Source organism: Podarcis erhardii, assembly GCF_964252035.2.
Source record: "Podarcis erhardii genome assembly, chromosome: 17".
Classification (NCBI taxonomy): Eukaryota; Metazoa; Chordata; class Lepidosauria; order Squamata; family Lacertidae; genus Podarcis; species Podarcis erhardii.
Window position 1 is genome coordinate 24,050,457 of NC_138515.1, and position 19,600 is coordinate 24,070,056.

Below are 19,600 nucleotides of genomic sequence, written 5' to 3' on the forward strand. Positions count from 1 at the left end.
GACTGGACTTAACCACCCAGGGGTCTTTTACCTTTTGTTTTTTACCGTTACAATCCTCATCAACACCAGCCAGCATGGCCAAAGATCAAGTTGGAGTTCAGAATATCTGGAGAGCCACAGGACAGCACCCCAGTCTTATATATGGAATCTGATATAAGGCCCAATGAGAGGGCAGATTGGAAATTTCTGAAGACATGCCAAGGATATCACCAGTTACAATTCTTCAGAGTTCCCTGTGATCAAGCAACTTATTGGGTCACAGTACTTAGGAATATCACAGGTAGAGTCTGATCTTATTATTCAACATTAAGAGCTAACTTTCTTTTTACTAACAGCTGCATACAGTACTGTTTTTCTAGAACACCTCCCTCATTCTCCTAGAATGGCAATGACACTGAGTTCTGAATGGAAAAAAAAACCCTGGCTGCACATTTGGCGATAGCATATTTCATTGGAATTCCAGCCTTGAGGTATGGTTATACAATACCTTGGACGTGGCTATTTCAGAGTGAATAACTGGGCAAAGGATAGCAAAAGGTGTTATAAAGAGAGACACCTTTGATGAAACCTGCTCCCCCTTTTTTTTCTGATGTAAGGGAAGTAGATAGCAAATTTCTCCCACCAATTTCTCAAATTTTTCTGCGGAGAGCCTATATTGACCATTAATGCCCTAAGACTATGTAAAATGGTGTTGCAATCTTAATGCTACATTTATTTTTTCCACAGACTGTTTTAATAAAATAAAATAAAATAATAAAATAAAATAAAATAAAATAAAATAAAATAAAATAAAATAAAATAAAATAAAATAAAATAAAATAATAAAATAAATAAAATAAAATAAAATAAAATAGTTTCCTGCAATCAAGCAACGTGTTAGGTCACAGCACTTAATGATATCACAGGAAGAGTTTAATGTAGTCTTAAAGAAGCACAGCAACCAACTCTTCTTGCTCCGTTGTCATCTACTTTCTTCTGCGCTGCTCTGAGTGGCAGAGATGCAGCTTTAAAATGCAAAAACAGAGAAATAATGAGGTGAACTCTCATTCCTCATCTATCAAAGTCAAGGATTGCTTTAAAGTAGCAATGTGTTTGGAGGAGTTGAAAAAGAAATCTGACACTTAGTGTTATTGTCTTTAAACGTATCAGTAAGATTTATGGCCAGGATCCAAAATAGTGGGGAGGGGCATAGATCACAGAAAAGTGGTAAATCACATGTCTTGCATGCAGCCTGTGCCAAGTTTGATTCCCAGCATCCCATATCAAAAGAATCAGATAACAAGTGCGGGAAAGGTGTCTGTCCGAAATCCAGAAAAGCTGCCACCAATCAATATTGGGCTAGATTGCAATTTTTTTATTTTTTTTATTTTACAATCTCACCAGAAGTTTTATTGAAAACTTTAAATACTTTGCAGACATGTTACACGACTTCCCAGTTGGGAACCTGGACAATATGAACCAATGGAGAGTTTGATGCAGAACAATTTCCCCCTCAGCCACAGACTCATTAATGCACTTCAGCCAGCTTCTCAGCCTTTGCCACAGCTTCCTCAATAGGCCCCACCAAGTAGAAAGCCTGCTCAGGGAAATGGCCATACTCTCCTGCCAGGATCACTTGGAAGCCCTTGATGGTACCAGCTTGCCTGCATGGCCAGTGAAAACTTCAGCAACCTGGAAGGGCGGGGACAGAAATCTCTGAATCTTACAGGCACAAGCCACAGTAAGCTTATCCTCTTCAGACAACTCATCCATACCCAAAATAGCAATGATGTGCTAGAGGGACTTGTTGTTGTTGTTTAGTCATTTAGTCATGTCCGACTCTTCGTGACCCCATGGACCAGAGCATGCCAGACACTCCTGTCTTCCACTGCCTCCTGCAGTTTGGTCAGACTCATGTTTGTAGCTTTGAGAACACTATCCAACCATCTCGTCCTCTGTTGTCCCCTTCTCCTTGTGCCCTCCATCTTTCCCAACATCAGGGTCTTTTCCAGGGAGTCTTCTCTTCTCATGAGGTGGCCAAAGTATTGGAGCCTCAGCTTCACGATCTGTCCTTCCAGTGAGCACTCAGGGCTGATTTCCTTAAGAATGGATAGGTTTGTTCTTCTTGCAGTCCATGGGACTTTCAAGATTCTCCTCCAGCACCATAATTCAAAAGCATCAAATCTTTGGCGATCAGCCTTCTTTATGGTCCAGCTCTCACTTCCATACATCACTACTGGGAAAACCATAGCTTTAACTATACGGACCTTTGTTGGCAAGGTGATGTCTCTGCTTTTTAAGATGCTGTCTAGGTTTGCCATCGCCTTTCTCCCAAGGAGCAGGCGTCTTTTAATTTCGTGACTGCTGTCACCATCTGTAAAATCTTTTGCACCCCACGGGCCACATCATAATGCTCCTGCCCCACAATATTGGGATCCATGATACGAGAGGTGGAATCTAGAGAATCCACAGCTGGGTAAATGCCCAATTTAGCAATGGCACGAGACAACACAGTGGTGGCAGCCAAGTGGGCAAATGTAGTCACAGGGGCTAGATCAGTTAAGTCATCAGCTGGTACATAAATCGCCTGCACGGATGTGATAGATCCCTTCCAAGTTGTTGTGATTCTCTCTTGCATGGTACCCATATCAGTTGCTAGAGTAGGCTGGTACCCCACAGCTGAGGGAATTGCAATTCAACACTGTGTTTGCTTTTGCTGTAACCCAGCCTGGGACCTTCTCGAGAAGGGCAGGTAATGTCTATAAATATTATCAGCATAAGATGGTTTTCTGTGTTGCAGGCACTGAAGGCCCTTGTGTTCATGAATAGCAGCCTCCCATGCCACAAGGAAAATTGTTTTTGGAACAGTATACCTGAAGGAGCGTCTCCACCCCCATCGCTCAGCCCAGACACTGAGGTCCAGCTCTGAGGGCCTTCTGGCGGTTCCCTCACTGTGAGAACTGAGCTTACAGGGAACCAGGCAGAGGGTCTTCTTGGTAGTGGCACCCGCCCTGTGGAATACCCTCCCATCAGATGTCAAAGAAATAAACAACTATCAGACTTTTAGAAGACATCTGAAGGCAGCCCTGTTTAGGGAAGCTTTTAATATTTGGTGAATCATTGTATTCTAATATTCTGCTGGAAGCTGCCCATCTGGCTGGGGAAACTCAGCCAGATGGGCGGGGTATAAATATATTATTATTATTATTATTATTATTATTATTATTATTATTACTATTATTAGTGTGTTGGCTGAAAAAACTGGGAGGTATAGGCATTTGTGAGCCAATTGCACAATCCTTCTCTCTCTCACACACACACATACACACACAGGGATCTGAACAACCTGTTTGCAAAATAATGCCTTCCTGAGGACAAAATCTAGGACCAGCTCTTAAAGAAAGTCATATAAGAATTGTTCTCAAAATTATTTCATGACCTTGACAGCCACTGTCCTTGTGGCCAGAGTGGGAAATAGCCTAACATCACACACATAGGCTGAAATTCTTTCTGTTTTGTCTGGCACTCAGATTAAATTAATGCCATTTATCTTCAAATAAATCTAGTCATTGTTTCTTTAATTCTATTGGGAATAAATACCATGGTTTTAAGGCAAATCATTGTAATTTATGATATTGGTTAGAACTTGCATTCTTAACAATAAGCCCACACAGAGAGGGAGTGTCTGACAAACATAAAACAAGCAAAGTTGCAACCCCTTAACCTTTTCTGATATACTTCCCTGTTTATAAATACGAAACCAATTTATTCACTCTCTCTCCTGCCAAGGGCATTACCCAATAATTTAGATTGTTGAGAAAAGATACAGAGATGCAATAAATCACTGCTTTATTTGTCTACATGTTCATCCCTAAAAAGTACAATGAACACAGTACACATTGTTACAGACTGCAAAGCCTTCCCAAAACATGTTGCACCAGGTTTTCATGAAGAAATATTGTTTTACCCTCACAGCTTACCGCTTAATGTGCACAACAGATTTTTTCCCCTTTATCCCTTAGTTTCTGTTTACACTTCCTGCTGTTTAGTTTCCCATGAAAGCAGTGTGACACAATAGCAGGAAGAAAAGAGTAGTGGTCAAGATTTTCACTGCTACCAATGGGATTTCTGTTCAGTCATTTGCTTCTCTGGTGACAGAGGCTTAGGACACATCCGTAAGTGTCAAGTAAGAGAAACATTCTCACTAAAGTAAAGTATAGGTGAAATATTGGCCAGTGGATCTAATACTGGAGACAGACAGGATACATTTTGGGAGAGCTGAAAGGAGTGGGAGCGTATTCTTTAAAATACATATGTTCGGTTGTGGATACATTTTTCCAGTGAAAATGGTTAATCAGGAAATTTTTAAAATTCTGGCCTTTGAAAGCTGAGACATGTGTTTCAGGACTCAGCCATTCTTGTGAAAGCAATATGTCTTTAACTGTTTTTAATTCTGAACTTTAAATTGTTGTAACCTGGCACCTGCTGATGAAGAATAAGTTATAGCAGCAGTAGTAATATCTGTTTGCGGTGTTTTCTAGCACTTCAAAAATGTGCAAAACCTACTTGACCAAAGATGACAATAGAATGTAAGAAATCAAGTGTGTTTATCTTGGAAGTCCTGGCCTCTTTGGGATCAAATCTATATCATAGATCAACACTCCTATAGTACAATCCTATATATCAGGGATGTCCAGCTCCCAAGAGACTGCGATCTACTCACAGGGGAAAAAACTGGCAGTGATCTGGGGGGTTCAGGTCAAAGTTGTTGAGCTTGCTTTAGGGGAGGGAAGTCAAAGCTGTTGAACTTTTTTTGGAGGGGTAGGTCCAAAATGCTGGGTTTTCTTTAGGGGAAATAGGTAAAAGTCGCTCACCAAAAAATTGATCATGGGGGGGAAAGGCGAAAACTCCGTCTTCCATTCTTGTTATCATGCACGAATGGAGGACAGGGTGAGGATGGATCCCTTTTTTTCCCCCGCAAAGGAAAAAGAGTGATCAGTTCAAAGCTCCCAGGGATCGACCAGTTGATCGCTGTCAACCAGTTGGACATCCCTGCTATATATGTTTACAGTGGTACCTCGGGTTACATACGCTTCAGGTTACAGACTCCGCTAACCCAGAAATAGGACCTTGGGTTAAGAACTTTGCTTCAGGATGAGAACAGAAATCGTGCTCCGGCAGTGCGGCGGCAGCGGGAGGCCGCATTAGCTAAAGTGGTACCACAGGTTAAGAACGTTTTCAGGTTAAGAACAGACCTCCGGAACGAATTAAGTACTTAACCCGAGGTACCACTGTAATTAGAAGAACGTTCCACTGAGTTCAATGGGGATTCCTGCCAGGTATAGGACGGTAGGCCTAAAAACTAATATCTGCCACCAGCCTACTTTGACTTAGCACTGCTGAAATTAAGCTGGCCAGAGGAAGGGAAGTTCTCAAACACTTACATTACTTACATCTTGATTTTAAAATTTGTGCTTTCTCTTTATCAATGATAAATCCCGAGCTTGAACGTTTTGGGGAAAATACAGTTATAAAAAGTGAATTTAAGTACAGTTCTCTGAATGTTTTTGAAAGTTGGTCAAAATTCTCAATTATGAATGTTGACGGTACAAGGACGCTTCTAGCCCAATGTATGACATTTTGGGGAAAAGAATCAATGATTCAAGTGTCTGGGAAATTATAATCATCTAATGTTTATGATGCCCTAAGTCTCTCTGTCTGATGAATATAACTACAGCAATAACCTTGGGCAGAAATGTCTGCATTATGTCAGGTAAGAGATGAAGTGGGGCTTCTGGAGGGTTGAAGATTGAGTCTTTGAGCCAAACTATTGGGTTCAGATACATCATCTGGAACACAGTGATGTTCACTACACTATTTTTTATCATTAGGCATTATTCTCTCTCCTGTTTCAAGCTGTTAATTTAGTTCAGCTTCTTTGTATTGCTTTGGATCATTTTCAAAGGAATTGGCCCAACAGCTGAAATGAAATAGAACCCTAAGGAACTTTGACAGCGGGGCAGGATTTTCTATGGAAATTTCAGCTGCATTATAATTCTACAGGCAGGTTCCACACCTTCCTATTTTTCAGAAATACCAATGGGCACCACCCATCCAATGCCTGTGGAATGCTCTCCCCATAGCGGCTCACCTGGCACCGTCCTTACATACCTTTAGGCACCAGGCAAAAAGCCTTTGGCTAATGAAACAATCTATGGCCTTTAAAACTGTGGGAGGGGTAATTGTTTCTGTCTGTTATCATGGTGTGCATTTTTGTGTTTTTATATTGTAAGCTGGCCTGTGATCATTGGATGAAGGGTGATACAGAAATATAATAAACAAACAGACAGACAGACAAACAAAAATAATACAAAATGGGTTTTTTCTAGAAAAATAGGTGCCAGTACTCACCATGAAATTGTTACAGTAAGTGCCACACATTTTTAATAACAAAAAAGGAGAGGTGCCAGTACTGTGCACCCTTAAAAGGTAAAGGTAAAGGGACCCCTGACCATTAGGTCTAGTCGTGACCGACTCTGGGGTTGCGGCACTCATCTCGCTTTATTGGCCGAGAGAGCCGGCGTACAGCATGACTAAGCCACTTCTGGCGAACCAGAGAAGCGCACGGAAATGCCATTTACCTTCCCGCTGGAGCGGTACCTATTTATCTACTTGGACTTTGATGTGCTTTCGAACTGCTAGGTTGGCAGGAGCAGGGACCGAGCAATGGGAGCTCACCCATCGCGGGGATTTGAACCGCCGACCTTCTGATCAGCAAGTCCTAGGCTCTGTGGCACCACCCGTGTCCCTGTGCACCCTTAAGTACCCCCATAAAAAAAGCACTGATAATAATAATGATTATTGTCAGATGGCTGTTGCGGTTGCTCAAGAGTAACCAGGCAGCACTCCAAACCTGTGTTTTACAGGTTTTTATTTTGGTACAAACTATTTACAGTGAAGAGCCCCAAAGCTCATGTCTGGTTCAATCGCTAGCAGAATCTGGGAGTGGTCTTTTTTTGGACCTCCCCCAACATAAGAGTTTCATTACCCCCAACCTTCTCCTTCCCTCTTTGCGCCTTAGGCTACTGCGGAGGATGGGAGATGGCAATGGCGTGTTTCCCTCCTGTCCGCCTTGCCCAGGAGCGGTGTTAAGGCTCCCACAAGCATCCTCTGGTCTTTGCACCTCTTCCCCACTAGAGGTGGGGCTTTCCTCCTCCCCGGAAGAGGAACTGCTTCGCAAGATTTTCGGAGGCTCCCTGTAACACAACTCCCCTTCTATTCCTCGCCTCTGAGCCGATGTCAGTTCCCTGACAATTATGTTAAGAAGTTTTAAGCCAACCTGCTCCAGCAGAGGGGAAATAAGTACAGTGGTACCTCAGGTTACAGACGCTTCAGGTTACATACGCTTCAGGTTACACACTCCACTAACCCAGAAATAGTTAAGAACTTTGCTTCAGGCTGAGAACAGAAATCGTGCTCCAGCGGCTCAGCGGCAGCAGGAGGCCCCATTAGCTAAAGTGGTGCTTCAGGTTAAGAACAGTTTCAGGTTAGGAACAGACCTCCGGAACGAATTAAGTACTTAACCAGAGGTACCACTGTATGTCATTTTTTCCCTGCCTCTTTTGCAGGAGCAGTAGAATCTATGGTGAAGTTTTAGGAGGTGAGAAGTGAGGGTGGCTATATGCTTACCTTAATCATTTACATCCAAGGGGTGTTGGTGCAATCACTTTATTTATATTTTAATTGTGCCACTCTCCAGCACTCCGTATCCTTCCCCAGCTCAAATTCCCGTAAGGGAACATTACATCAGGATGTTCTTCCACAGGCATGCCAGGAAGTATGGGTAAGCCAAGGGGTGGCACATAAATGATTGTCTGTGTTTAAAAAAAAGAAAAAGCAAGAACACCCACACAGCTGTCCAGATTTCCTGGTATGTTCATGGGATGATGTCATGGCCTAAGGTTCTCCACTGGGCATTCCAGGAAGTGCCTTCAAGGAGCCTTGCCAACCAGGAAGGCTGAAGAGCTCCAGGGAGCCATGCAAAGGAGGAAAGACGAGGAGGAGGAGGGGATGAAAAAGCAAAAGCATGAACACCCATACCCCTTGGTCACCATGTAAGCACACACAATACTGGATCTGCAAATTTTGCTGCAGGCTTGTGTTGTCCCCCCGCTGCTGCCGTTTCCGCCACCAAGAGAAGGAGATTCCTGCATTGCAGGGCTTTGGATTAGATGAGTATAGGGGTCCCTTCCAGCTTAATAATATTAATAATAATAATAATAACAATAATAATAATAATAATAATAAAATTTATTTATACCCCGCCCTCTCCAGCCAGAGCCAGGCTCAGGGCAGCTAACACCAGTAAAATTACAATAAAAACATAATAGGGGAAAAAAACCACCAATTTAAAATACAGGTTAAAATGCAATTTAAAACGCAGCCTCATTTTAAAAGTAGCCTATAGATCAAAACCATAAGGGGTGGGAAACAGAAGCATCAGACTGAGTCCAAACCAAAGGCCAGGTGGAACAGCTAGGTCTTGCAGGCCCTGCAGAAAGATGTCAAGGCCCGCAGGGCCCTAGTCTCTTGTGAGAGAACGTTCCACAAGGTTGGGGCCAGTACTGAAAAGGCCCTGGCCCTAGTTGAGACCAATCTAACCACCTTGAGACCTGGGACCTCCAAAGTGTTGTCATTTGTGGACCTTAAGGTCCTCCACAGGGCATACCAGGAGAGGTGGTCTCATAGGTACGTGGGTCCTAGGCTGCATTCATGATTCCATGATCACCTTAACCTGCCACCTGCCCTTAACCTGCAACCCAGGGCACATGCCCCTGTGCCCCCAACCTCTTCAAGTCAGGGCCTGGGCACCCATTCTCCCCCTACCCTCAAAGTTTTGCTGATAACGAATGCCTCCTTCGTGGTGCTATGGTGATGGGGAGGAAGTTTATGAAGACAGAATCACGGACCATGATGTCTATTTTCTACCTTCTCTGTCTGACACAGCATACCTGTGAATGCCAAACTGCCGAAAATAGGGAGAGTGCTCTCATGCTCAGGTCCTGCTTTCGGGCATCCCATAGTCATCTGCTGGACCACCACGAGAACAAGTTGCTAAGCTAGGCCTGGGGCTAATTGAACAGCATCTGAAGGACTTGGAGCAACAGAACAATCTGGCCATTATGAATAAATGCTGCCCTTGGTATGCCTCCCCCCCCCTTCAGTTTGACTCCCTGGCACCATATTTGTATAAATTAACTATCCCAAAATACAGACGTGCCTTCACATTGGCCAGATTGGATATGATGCCCTCTGCCGTACTTGAGGGCAGATACCAAAGGATTCCAACTGAGAAGCGACTCTGCCCCTGTGGAGATGGCAATCTGGAAACAGTGGCTCATGTTCTCCTGTCCTGTCCCCTTTATAAAGACCTGAGGAATGAGATCATCACCCCACTCTTACTTACCATCCCAGGCCGCCCATCTGTGGCCACATTGTTCTTTCTTTTATCAGATCAAAATGATCAGACAACAGCAAAGGTTGCTAGGTTTATCGAGGGTGCAATGAGATTAAGGGCCACTATTTGAACGATGGTCTTGGTCATTTGATGGTCCTTTTTCTCCATTGTTGTTGTTTTTTAATTGTATATATTGCTTGTTTTATGTTGCTACGGCCGTTGGCTAATGCAAATAAAGTTTATCTATCTATCTAAGCTAGGCCTGGCCTAATCCAGCAGGCTCTCCCTATGTTCTCACAGATACAGGTGCAAAGGCCCTCAAGTGGGATATCATCCATGTGTGATCTGATCTCATCTTCCTTTCTTCTAGGGTTGCCACCTTTGTTCTGGCAAAATATAGCACAGGGAGGGGAGGGGCATTGGGGGGAAAATTCATTACAATCTATTGCAACCTCACAAGATGGCCCCTCTGGAATTGGTCACGCACACACAGATACAAACACGTGAATTTATAAATATTGCTGTGCTTGGCTACCAAGAGCTTAAACACATGATCTTTCACACATGCTTTCAAACACATGCATTTGGAGAAGGTCTCTAACTTGGCAGAGAAAGAGAGAGAAAAGACCTGAAATACAGGACAAAACTGCATCAACACAGAATGTAACATTTTACATGGAAATAAGGGACAATCCTGTATTATAAAAAAGGTAAAGGTAAAGTGCCCCTAGATGGTTAAGTTCAGTCAAAGGCAACTATGGGGTTGTGGCACTCATCTCACTTTCAGGCTGAGGAAGCCGGCATTTGTCCACAGATAGCTTTCCGGGTCATGTGGCCAGCAGAACTAAACTGCGTCAGGTGCAACGGAACACAGGGACAGAAGCCAGAACGCACGGAAACTCTATTTACCTTCCCGCCACAGAGGTACCTATTTATCTATTTGCACTGGTGTGCTTTTGAACTGCTAGGTTGACAGGAGCAACAGGAGCTCACCCTGTCGTGAAAATTCGAACCTCCAACCTTCTGATCGGCAAGCCCAAGTGGCTCAGGAGTTGAGACCACAATGCCACCCTTTTAATCCTATATTATACAGGATAGGTGGCAACCCTACGTTCCTTCCCAATGTGGTTCTTTTTTTAGCTATGCATGTCATTAGCTCCCTTCTACTCCGAATGAAGGGACGCGGGTGGAACTGTGGGTTAAACCACAGAGCCTAGGACTTGCCAATCAGAAGGTTGGCGGTTCAAATCCCCGCAACGGGGTGAGCTCCCGTTGCTCAGTCCCAGCTCCTGCCAACCTAGCAGTTTGAAAGCACGCAGTGCAAGTAGATAAATAGGTACCACTTTGGCGGGAAGGTAAATGGCATTTCCGTGCACTGCTCTGGTTCGCCAGAAGCAGCTTAGTCATGCTGGCCACATTACCCGGAAGCTCTACGCCGGCTCCCTCAGCCAATAAAGCGAGATGAGCGCCACAACCCCAGAGTCGGCCATGACTGGACCTAATGGTCAGGGGTCCCTTTACCTTTACCTTTTACTCCGAATGAAAAGATATTTCATATCCCACTATTCACCCCTTCCTTTCAGCTTTCTGCTGCACCTGAACATTAGGCAGTCCACACACAGAGCTGAGATTGGAGCATGCGCCAGGAGACTACTTTTTGGCTTTCAAGCTTACTCAGCAGAGAGGGTTGTGTGTCCTCTGAGTGTCTGAAGTGAGCAGGGAAACATCCTTTGCAGAAAGCAGGTGGCAAAGCCCTCTGGGGGTCACAACTCTGCCACCTTCTCAGTATGACTCACTCAACAAATGCTCACATTAAGAACTCTGCCTGCTGCTTTTACTTTTTATTTTTCTTAAAGGCAAGCAATTAGACTTAAAGACTGGAAAATACCTCGCCAGGCTGGACAGAGCAGCTCAGTTACAAAGCTCCCTGGTAATCCTGCCACAAGCTGATTATTGAAGGATCATTTTTGCCAAATGCCATTTCACACTCCTGCGATGATGATGACTCTCCCGCCTTCCCTTACCAATCCAACAAGTTGTTTCCCTTGAATATAAACATTTATTATGGGCTTTTTAATTACAAAGCCATGTCGGAGGCCCGGGGAAAACTTGTTTATCTGTCTGAGAATCGCTAGTGGAGCAGAAAGATCTGTGCTGTTGGTACACACAGCTTGCTAAAAAGCATGGCTTGTTGCTCCAAAGTGAGGATAATTCCACGTGAAATGAGATGGGAACTGAGCCTGGGCTATAAGTAGCACATGACAATAATAAACAGCCATCGGTATTTAACCCGGTGCCAGGTCATTTGATTTTTTATTGCTTCGCACATAGCAGCACCTACAGAAAGAAAGAATTTATAGCTGTTTAGTGCTGACAGCAAGTACATGGAGAGAAAATGCCTACGTGACAATTCAGCCAATAGGCAGTAAGGTGCTTCTCCTCCCACAATGAACTTGAGTAATTAAGGCTGCAGTTGTATACCCAGGTAGGTAACCAAAAAAAACCCCTTGAACTCAGTTGAATTTACTTCACAGTAGACTGTAATGCCACATAATCCTGCACATTTCACTATATAACCTGCCTCAGGTCCACATGTTAGGAAAGGGTAGGGTAGAAATGTTTATAATTATGTTATAGGTGAAGGGTAAAGGGACCCCTGACCATTAGGTCCAGTCGTGACCGACTCTGGGGTTGCGGCGCTCATCTCGCTTTATTGGCCGAGGGAGCCGGTGTACAGCTTCCAGGTCATGTGGCCAGCATGACTAAGCCACTTCTGGCAAACCAGAGCATCACAGGAAACGCCGTTTACCTTCCCACCGGAGTGGCACCTATTTATCTACTTGCACTTAAGAGTGCTTTCGAACTGCTAGGTTGGCAGGAGCTGAGACCGAGCGGAGCTCACCCCGTTGCGGGGATTTGAACCGTCGACCTTCTGATCGGCAAGTCCTAGGCTCTGTGGTTTAACCCACAGCGCCACCTGCATCCCATCATAATTATGTTATAGATATGGGTAAACCCTCAAAATTAATAAAAGTCAGGGTTTTGATTAATTGAGATATGGAACTGGGCAGAACTGCGCCAGACAGGGAATTAAGGGAATTCCTAGGCTGGTTTATGCAAATGAGCCTGGCCAAGCTAGGGCCATTAATAATAATAATAATAATAATAATAATAATAATGGAATAATAAATTATTATTTATACCATGCCCATCTGGCTGGGCCTCCCCAGCCACTCTGGGCAGCTCCCAACAGCATTAAAAACACAATGAAACATCAAAACATTAAAAACCTCCCCTAAACAGGGCTGCCTTCAGCTGTCTTTTTAAAGTAAGGTAGTTACTTATTTCCTTGACTTCTGATCGGAGGGTGTTCCACAGGGCGGGGGCCACTACCGAGAAGGCCCTCTACCCGGTTCCCTATAGCTTCACTTCTCGCAAGGAGGGAACTGCCAGAAGGCCCTCGGCACTGGACCTCAGCGTCCGGGCAGAACGATGGGGGGTGGAGACAAGGGAGGAACAATTATGGGGCATGGAGGAGAGGAATCTTTTAGCCTGGGGGGGTGAGATGTTACCAAGGAGATGGGGTGTTTGTTTGAGGGGAAAGGAACAGGGAGCTTTGGAATCAGGCATTCCTGGGAAGAAGGAGGAGGAAGAAAGGGCTGAGCTCCATCATTGTGAGAGGGAGGGGAGGTTACGTGCAATGCTGTGGGCCATGCTGTAAGAGGTATACTCTCTCCATGCAGACTAAAAGTGTATATAGGTGAATAAGCCCTATCTCTTAAAGTACAACAGTCTCCGCCATGTTTTCTGTTCTCCAAAGGGCCACAGACCCTGTGTGGATACCTGTGGCCCCATGCACTCGGGCCACTGCTTGGCAGGTAGAGAGGCAGGTAGATGGCTTCTGTAACAATTATAGTAGTATCTCAGGTTACAAACACGTCGGGTTACAGACTCCACTAACCCAGAAGTAGTGCCTCGGGTTAAGAACTTTACCTCAGGATGAGAACAGAAATCGTGCGGCGGCGGCAGCATGTTGGCAGCAGGAGGCCCCATTAGCTAAAGTGGTACCTCAGGTTAAGAACGGTTTCAGGTTAAGAACGGACTTCCAGAACGAATTAAGTTCGTAACCAGAGGTACCACTGTATTATAACAGAGGTATTACAAGTGCGTCGTTTTTAAAGGCTTCATCAAAATCATTTTAATAACACGCATTATCATTAGTAATAACAAACATTATTATAATGCTTTTCTGAAGACTAGATGATGCACTTGCCACAGCTCTGTTCTTGCTTGTGCCTCTAATTTCCCTCCTGCACACGATGGCATTTGCTCCTAGGAAATGCTATGCAGAATTACATCGTCTGTCTGCCCAGGGTGAGGGATTCAGACAAACCATTTGCTAGCGAAGCACAGAGAGAGCAGGAGAGATGTCATAATAATTGGTTCTAACAGGGGCACAAGTGAAGGGGAAAATGCACTTATCGAACGCTTCATGCACTGTGATCGTTCTGGAGTTTAGCATTTTTGCTCCATCATTGTGGATGAATGCGTCTTTGTCAAACAGGTATTCAGATGTGTTTGGCTTGCGCCAGTATCTTTTACCCTCATTTCATATTCTCTAGCTCAGCTCCATGCTTATTTGATGCCTGACATGGCGTTTCTGCTGTGATGTTTCCTTCTTTCGGTTTATTCGGGTGGCGTGAAACATCAGCGTATCCTTCTCTGCATTTCTGGAGGGCAGCAAGTTCTCTGCCTCAGCCAAGGAAATCATTTCTCCTCTTCCAGGGCGCCACCCAGGAATCTTTAGCAATTGGAAGCACCTCGCTGAAGGAGTCCCATGCCAAGTTAGAGTGCCAGTCATTTGATTCCACTCCACCCCCTGCCTGGTCTTTCTTGTTTGCTTTCATTCATGTTGATAGAAATCCGTCCTTCAGACAAAGCATTTGCATGTTTTATAATGAATGCCTCTGATGCAAATGCCAGGAAAAGTATTATGGTCTGCTATTTTTGCAACTTGTTATTTACCTTCCAGCCAGGCTCGCTGCACTCTTGTTTTGTTTGTTATAAAGCCCCACGTGGCTTTGGGAAAGATAAGTGGGGTTTTTGGGGGGAGGAGTGCAGTACATTATATCGCTGGATTTTTTGTCTACAAAATGATTGCATTTCTCTCTCTCACACACACACAGCATGCCTTGCTTTCCCTTTCCTTCAGATATGCCAAGCAATCCCACTGCATTTTAGGAACACACGAAGTTCCTTATACAGAGTCAGACCATTGTTTACACGGAGTGGTAGTGATTCTCTGGGGTTTCAGAAGGGATCTGTCCCAACCCTCCTTATAGATGCTGGGGATTGGGACCTTCTTCTTGCAAGGCAGGTGCATCATAAATAAAAGGGATAGACTCGCACATGATGGCCAGCTTCTATTTTGACTTGAAATGTTCGTTTTGGGTTTCTCAGAAGTACATAAAGGCAAAAAGTAGGCAGAGGGAGTGCTGGCTCACAATGACACCCACCTGAGAGGTGCCAGAACTGTGCTCCAGTGCACTCCAGCTGAAAAAAAAGGACTGCTTGAGATGTCTTGAGATGAGAGATTGGGGTGATTGGAAGTCATGTTGGAATTTGTTATGTATGCATCTAAATCTTTATTTGGTAATATGTATCGATTTTGGGTTGTTTTTGTTGACTGTTTTTTTAAATAAACAATCAATAAAGCCTTAAAAAAAAGAAGCACTGCTTAGAAGGATATCCCTTGGTTGCCAAATGCCTTGGAACCTGTACTTTTTGGCTCCCAAACAATCGAAAACTGGAAGTGAGTGTTCTGATTTTCGAACGATTCTTGGAAGCCGAAACATCTGGCATGGCTTCTGCGGCTTCCAAGTGCCTGCAGGATGCTCCTGCAGGCAATTGGAAGCCGCACCTTGGTTTTCAAACAGTTCCACGAGTCGAACGGACTCCTGGAATGCATTCTGTTCAAAAACCAAGCTACAACTGTGTGTTCAATGAGCTTTATTCATTGAACCTAAGATTCTGATCCTATGCACGCTTACCTGGGGGTAAGTCCCACTGACCCCAGTGATGTTTTCTTCCAAGGAAACATGGACAGTGATGTGGTGTTTTTATTCCCTGCAGAGCCTGAACTTAATTTCACAGACTCTCTTCCAGATTCCACAATCCAGATTGCAAGTTTTGGCAGACCCAAATTGTTTTATTCTAGGTTCTGCCAAAAGTTACCGGAATGGAACCCAGAGGTGCTGCCTATCCCTCATTTAGCTGACCTGCTGATTCTGCCTTGGGACAAATCACATCACTTTGAATTTGTCTGTTTAAACTAGGCTATTAATTCTGAAGCTCACAGGCTGCAATTTGGACTGCATCCAAATGGATAGCTGCCCAGGAGGAATGCCACTGATTTAGATAATAAAGTTGAAAGGAAAAATAATGTTTTTGAACTCATGTATTTACCTCCTTGGAGAAACCTTTTTGAGCTCAGTTAAAGTATAATCTGAATAGTTAGGAAGGGCCCGCTTGCTAGTTATAATTTGTGGATATGCAGTTTAGGATCTCAGGCCTTGTAGCTTTTCCTTTGTAAATTCACCCACCCATGCAGAGTTTATTTTTTGCATTACAAGTTTTAATTCTTTGATGTTTGCTATACATAGAACTAGAAGTTCAGATGAAACTTTTTGTGGCATAGCACAAGAAAAATACAGATAAAATGCAGAAAACAATAAATGTTCAATTCATGAATGGGAAAAATACCAAATGAAAATGAATAATTATAATTGTTGATGCAATTACTATCAATGGAGATTACATAAACAGAGCGTTTTTAAGAATCCATTAATCAGAAGAAGAGAGGAGAAAATGAGAAGCGCAAGGAATAGATCACAGAGCATGGTTTTAGCGTTGCTTCAATCAAATATCTGGAAGAAACCAGTTCCTCAAGGAGAATAACATGATTTCACCCAAGTCTGGTGGTATATTCTAGTTCACCCATGGCATACTTTTGCTTATGCAATGATGTGATAACTGAACAAATTAACTCTAGCCACAGCACTAAATTTGACCATCAAAAAGCAGCTGGTGTTGAACTAAAGCATGGGAGAAGTTTTCAAAGATCAAATCTGGTTCCTTCTGTGAGGAAAGGTCTGTTCTCAGGATGAGAGTCAGTTACAGGCCAACAATAGAAAATTGTGCAACATACCCAGCTGCGGTCGCAGATGGGTCCCTATCTAACCAAGTCACAAGTTTCATTTCCATTGCCCAGAACTGAACTTTTCTTCTGAAACCGGGGTCTTTCCACATCAAATTGCCAAAGCCTTTTCAGCATTAGCACTCTAGATACTACTTACTTACAATAGGCTGACAAAGTACCAGGGCAGACACCAGAAGGAGTCTGCTGGGGGCAGACTCTTCCAAGCATTTCCAATCATTGTACATACCAACAAGTTTAGGGAGAATTTCACTGCTATGGGCAGTGCTGGAGGAGACTCTTGAGAGTCCCATGGACTGCAAGAAGATCAAACCGATCCATTCTTAAGGAAATCAGCCCTGAGTGCTCACTGGAAGGACAGATCCTGAAGCTGAGGCTCCAATACTTTGGCCACCTCATGAGAAGAGAAGACTCCCTGGAAAAGACCCTGATGTTGGGAAAGATGGAGGGCACAAGGAGAAGGGGACGACAGAGGACAAGATGGTTGGACAGTGTTCTCAAAGCTACGAACATGAGTCTGACCAAACTGCGGGAGGCAGTGGAAGACAGGAGTGCCTGGCGTGCTCTGGTCCATGGGGTCACGAAGAGTCTGACACGACTAAACGACTAAACAACAACAACATGGGCAGTGAAAATTCAGTTATAGGGTTAGTCTTCCACTCGTATTCCATTTAATGTAGTACAAGAGTAGGGTACTTCCTTACAGTCAAGAATATTTATGATCATGTGTGTATCAATGTCTAAGTTGTTTGGGGAGAGTTGCTGTAACAATGGTGACCAATCATTTTAAACCAATTTAATAGGGGTGAGATATTCCATAAGCCAATCCTGCCATAACCGTTATTGGAGACCAAGACGCTCGTAGGTTGTCTGAAGAGGTGCAGCCTATATTTTATATGCTTGATCCTTGCCATCTTGACTAATAACATCTAGCTAGGGGAAAATCATAGAATTGTGGAGTTGTAAGGGACCCTGAGGATCATCTAGTCCAACCCCCTGGAATGCAGGACTATGCAGTAGTCCCATATGGGGATCGAACCTGCAAAAATGATCATTTGGGTCCAGAAAGTGATGCATGGAGGCAACAGCTTGGAGCAGCGAGGTTTTAGAAGGGAATTGGCATGGAAATCCAATCTGGATGGGGAATATATTAGGGTCCACACTAGCTTTCTCTTTAAAATAAAAATGGACAGTTTAAGCACACTTTTTTAAATTAAAAAAAAAAAGAATTAATGATGAATGATGTGCCCCCCTAGCTAATTATTTAATTTGTGACATTGTCACCCCATAGCAGACTGGTTATTTTTGCAACCATTTAGTATCTTCTGGGCCACAAGTTAATTCTTAAAGGGAAGTCAGCAATAGTACCTAATCTGAGTCAGTACAGTGGTACCTCGGGTTAAGAATTTAATTCGTTCAGGAGGTCCATTCTTAACCTGAAACTGTTCTTAACCTGAGGTATCACTTTAGCTAATGGGGCCTCCCGCCGCCACAGCACGATTTCTGCTCTCATCCTGAAGCAAAGTTCTTAACCCGAGGTACTATTCTGGGTTACCGGAGTCTGTAACCTGAAGTGTCTGTAACCCGAGGTACCACTGTAAGTCTTTCTTGCTGAGTTATCACCCTTGACCCAACTATCCAGCAAGCTATTGGTCTGCCTGGAAAGATGGGAGAGAGAAGAGGGAAATAGCTCGTGAGCTACGTGTTGAATAAATGTGTGGGTCAGATAGGAGCAAGAGTCTCTCTACAGAAGTCAATGGCCCATTGCTCCTCATTCTGGGGTTCCATTTTCACTTACTATTGTTAGTTCCTTAGAAAGAAAATGAAATGTGAGATATTCTGCCTCATGGCTCCTATATTTAGTAGCTTTGTGTGACAAAGTGCTCAAAGTGACAAAGCCTGTCCCCTGGGGTTTGAAGGGGGAGAATGCGGGGAGGGAGACATGTGAATTCTTTACCTGGCTCTCTCTGCCTATGCTTTTCTTTAATAATAATTTAAAAAGTGATTGAAGTGGCTTTAGGCTGCCCAACGGTGAGTGATGCACCATCTGTACAAGTCTGTCCTAAGATAATCACTTTTGCATTTAATGATTTCCACTTTTATTGTTGTAATACTGCAAGCTGCTTCAACCTTCCTTTGGCATTCTGCTCACACGCCAATCTTACAAGAGTCCATCATTTATCTACACTATTGTTCAGTGGCAATGACAAACCTAGACAGCATCTTAAAAAGTAGAGACATCACCTTGCCAACAAAGGTCCGTATAGTAAAAGCTATGGTTTTCCCAGTAGTGATGTATGGAAGTGAGAGCTGGACCATAAAGAAGGCTGATCGCCAAAGATTTGATGCTTTTGAATTATGGTGCTGGAGGAGACTCTTGAGAGTCCCACAGACTGAAAGAAGATCAAGCCTATCTATTCTTAAGGAAATCAGCCCTGAGTGCTCACTGGAAGGACAGATCCTGAAGCTGAGGCTCCCGTACTTTGGCAACCTCATGAGAAGAGAAGAGTCCCTGGAAAAGACCCTGATGTTAGGAAAGATGGAGGGCACAAGGAGAAGGGGACGACAGAGGACGAGATGGTCGGAGAGTGTTCTCGAAGCTACCAGCATGAGTTTGATCAAACTGCAGGAGGCAGTGGAAGACAGAAGTGCCTGGTGTGCTCTGGTCCATGGGGTCACGAAGAGTCGGACACGACTAAACGACTAAACAACAACAACAACATTGTTCAGTGACATGTTTCTTACTGGTAGTTTCTTACGATGCCTTCCCAACATACAGAATCTGGTGATTCAGGCAACAGTTTGAAACATATATTCCCCTCACATTTCCTCAGGAAGCTGACAGGTGCCAATGGTGGTTTCTTTTTGGTGCCAACTGAATCAGCCAAGCCTCAGCTAAGAAAGGCTGTGATTCTGCAATGTGCATTATGTAAATCACTCCTTTCCAT

The 19,600-nt window shown here is 43.9% G+C and overlaps 2 long non-coding RNA genes across 2 annotated transcripts in view; one reads left to right on the forward strand and one right to left on the reverse strand.

The window, feature by feature from the left end:
- LOC309332623 overlaps positions 1-19,600 on the forward strand; it is a 194,495-nt gene that overhangs the window by 25,055 nt on the left and 149,840 nt on the right. The window lies entirely within an intron of this gene.
- On the reverse strand, positions 1,375-7,677 carry LOC309332649. Its single transcript, XR_014152283.1, has 2 exons — positions 7,573-7,677; positions 1,375-2,246 (listed from the first exon to the last, which is right to left on the reverse strand). It is a non-coding gene; the product is annotated as an uncharacterized lncRNA (long non-coding RNA).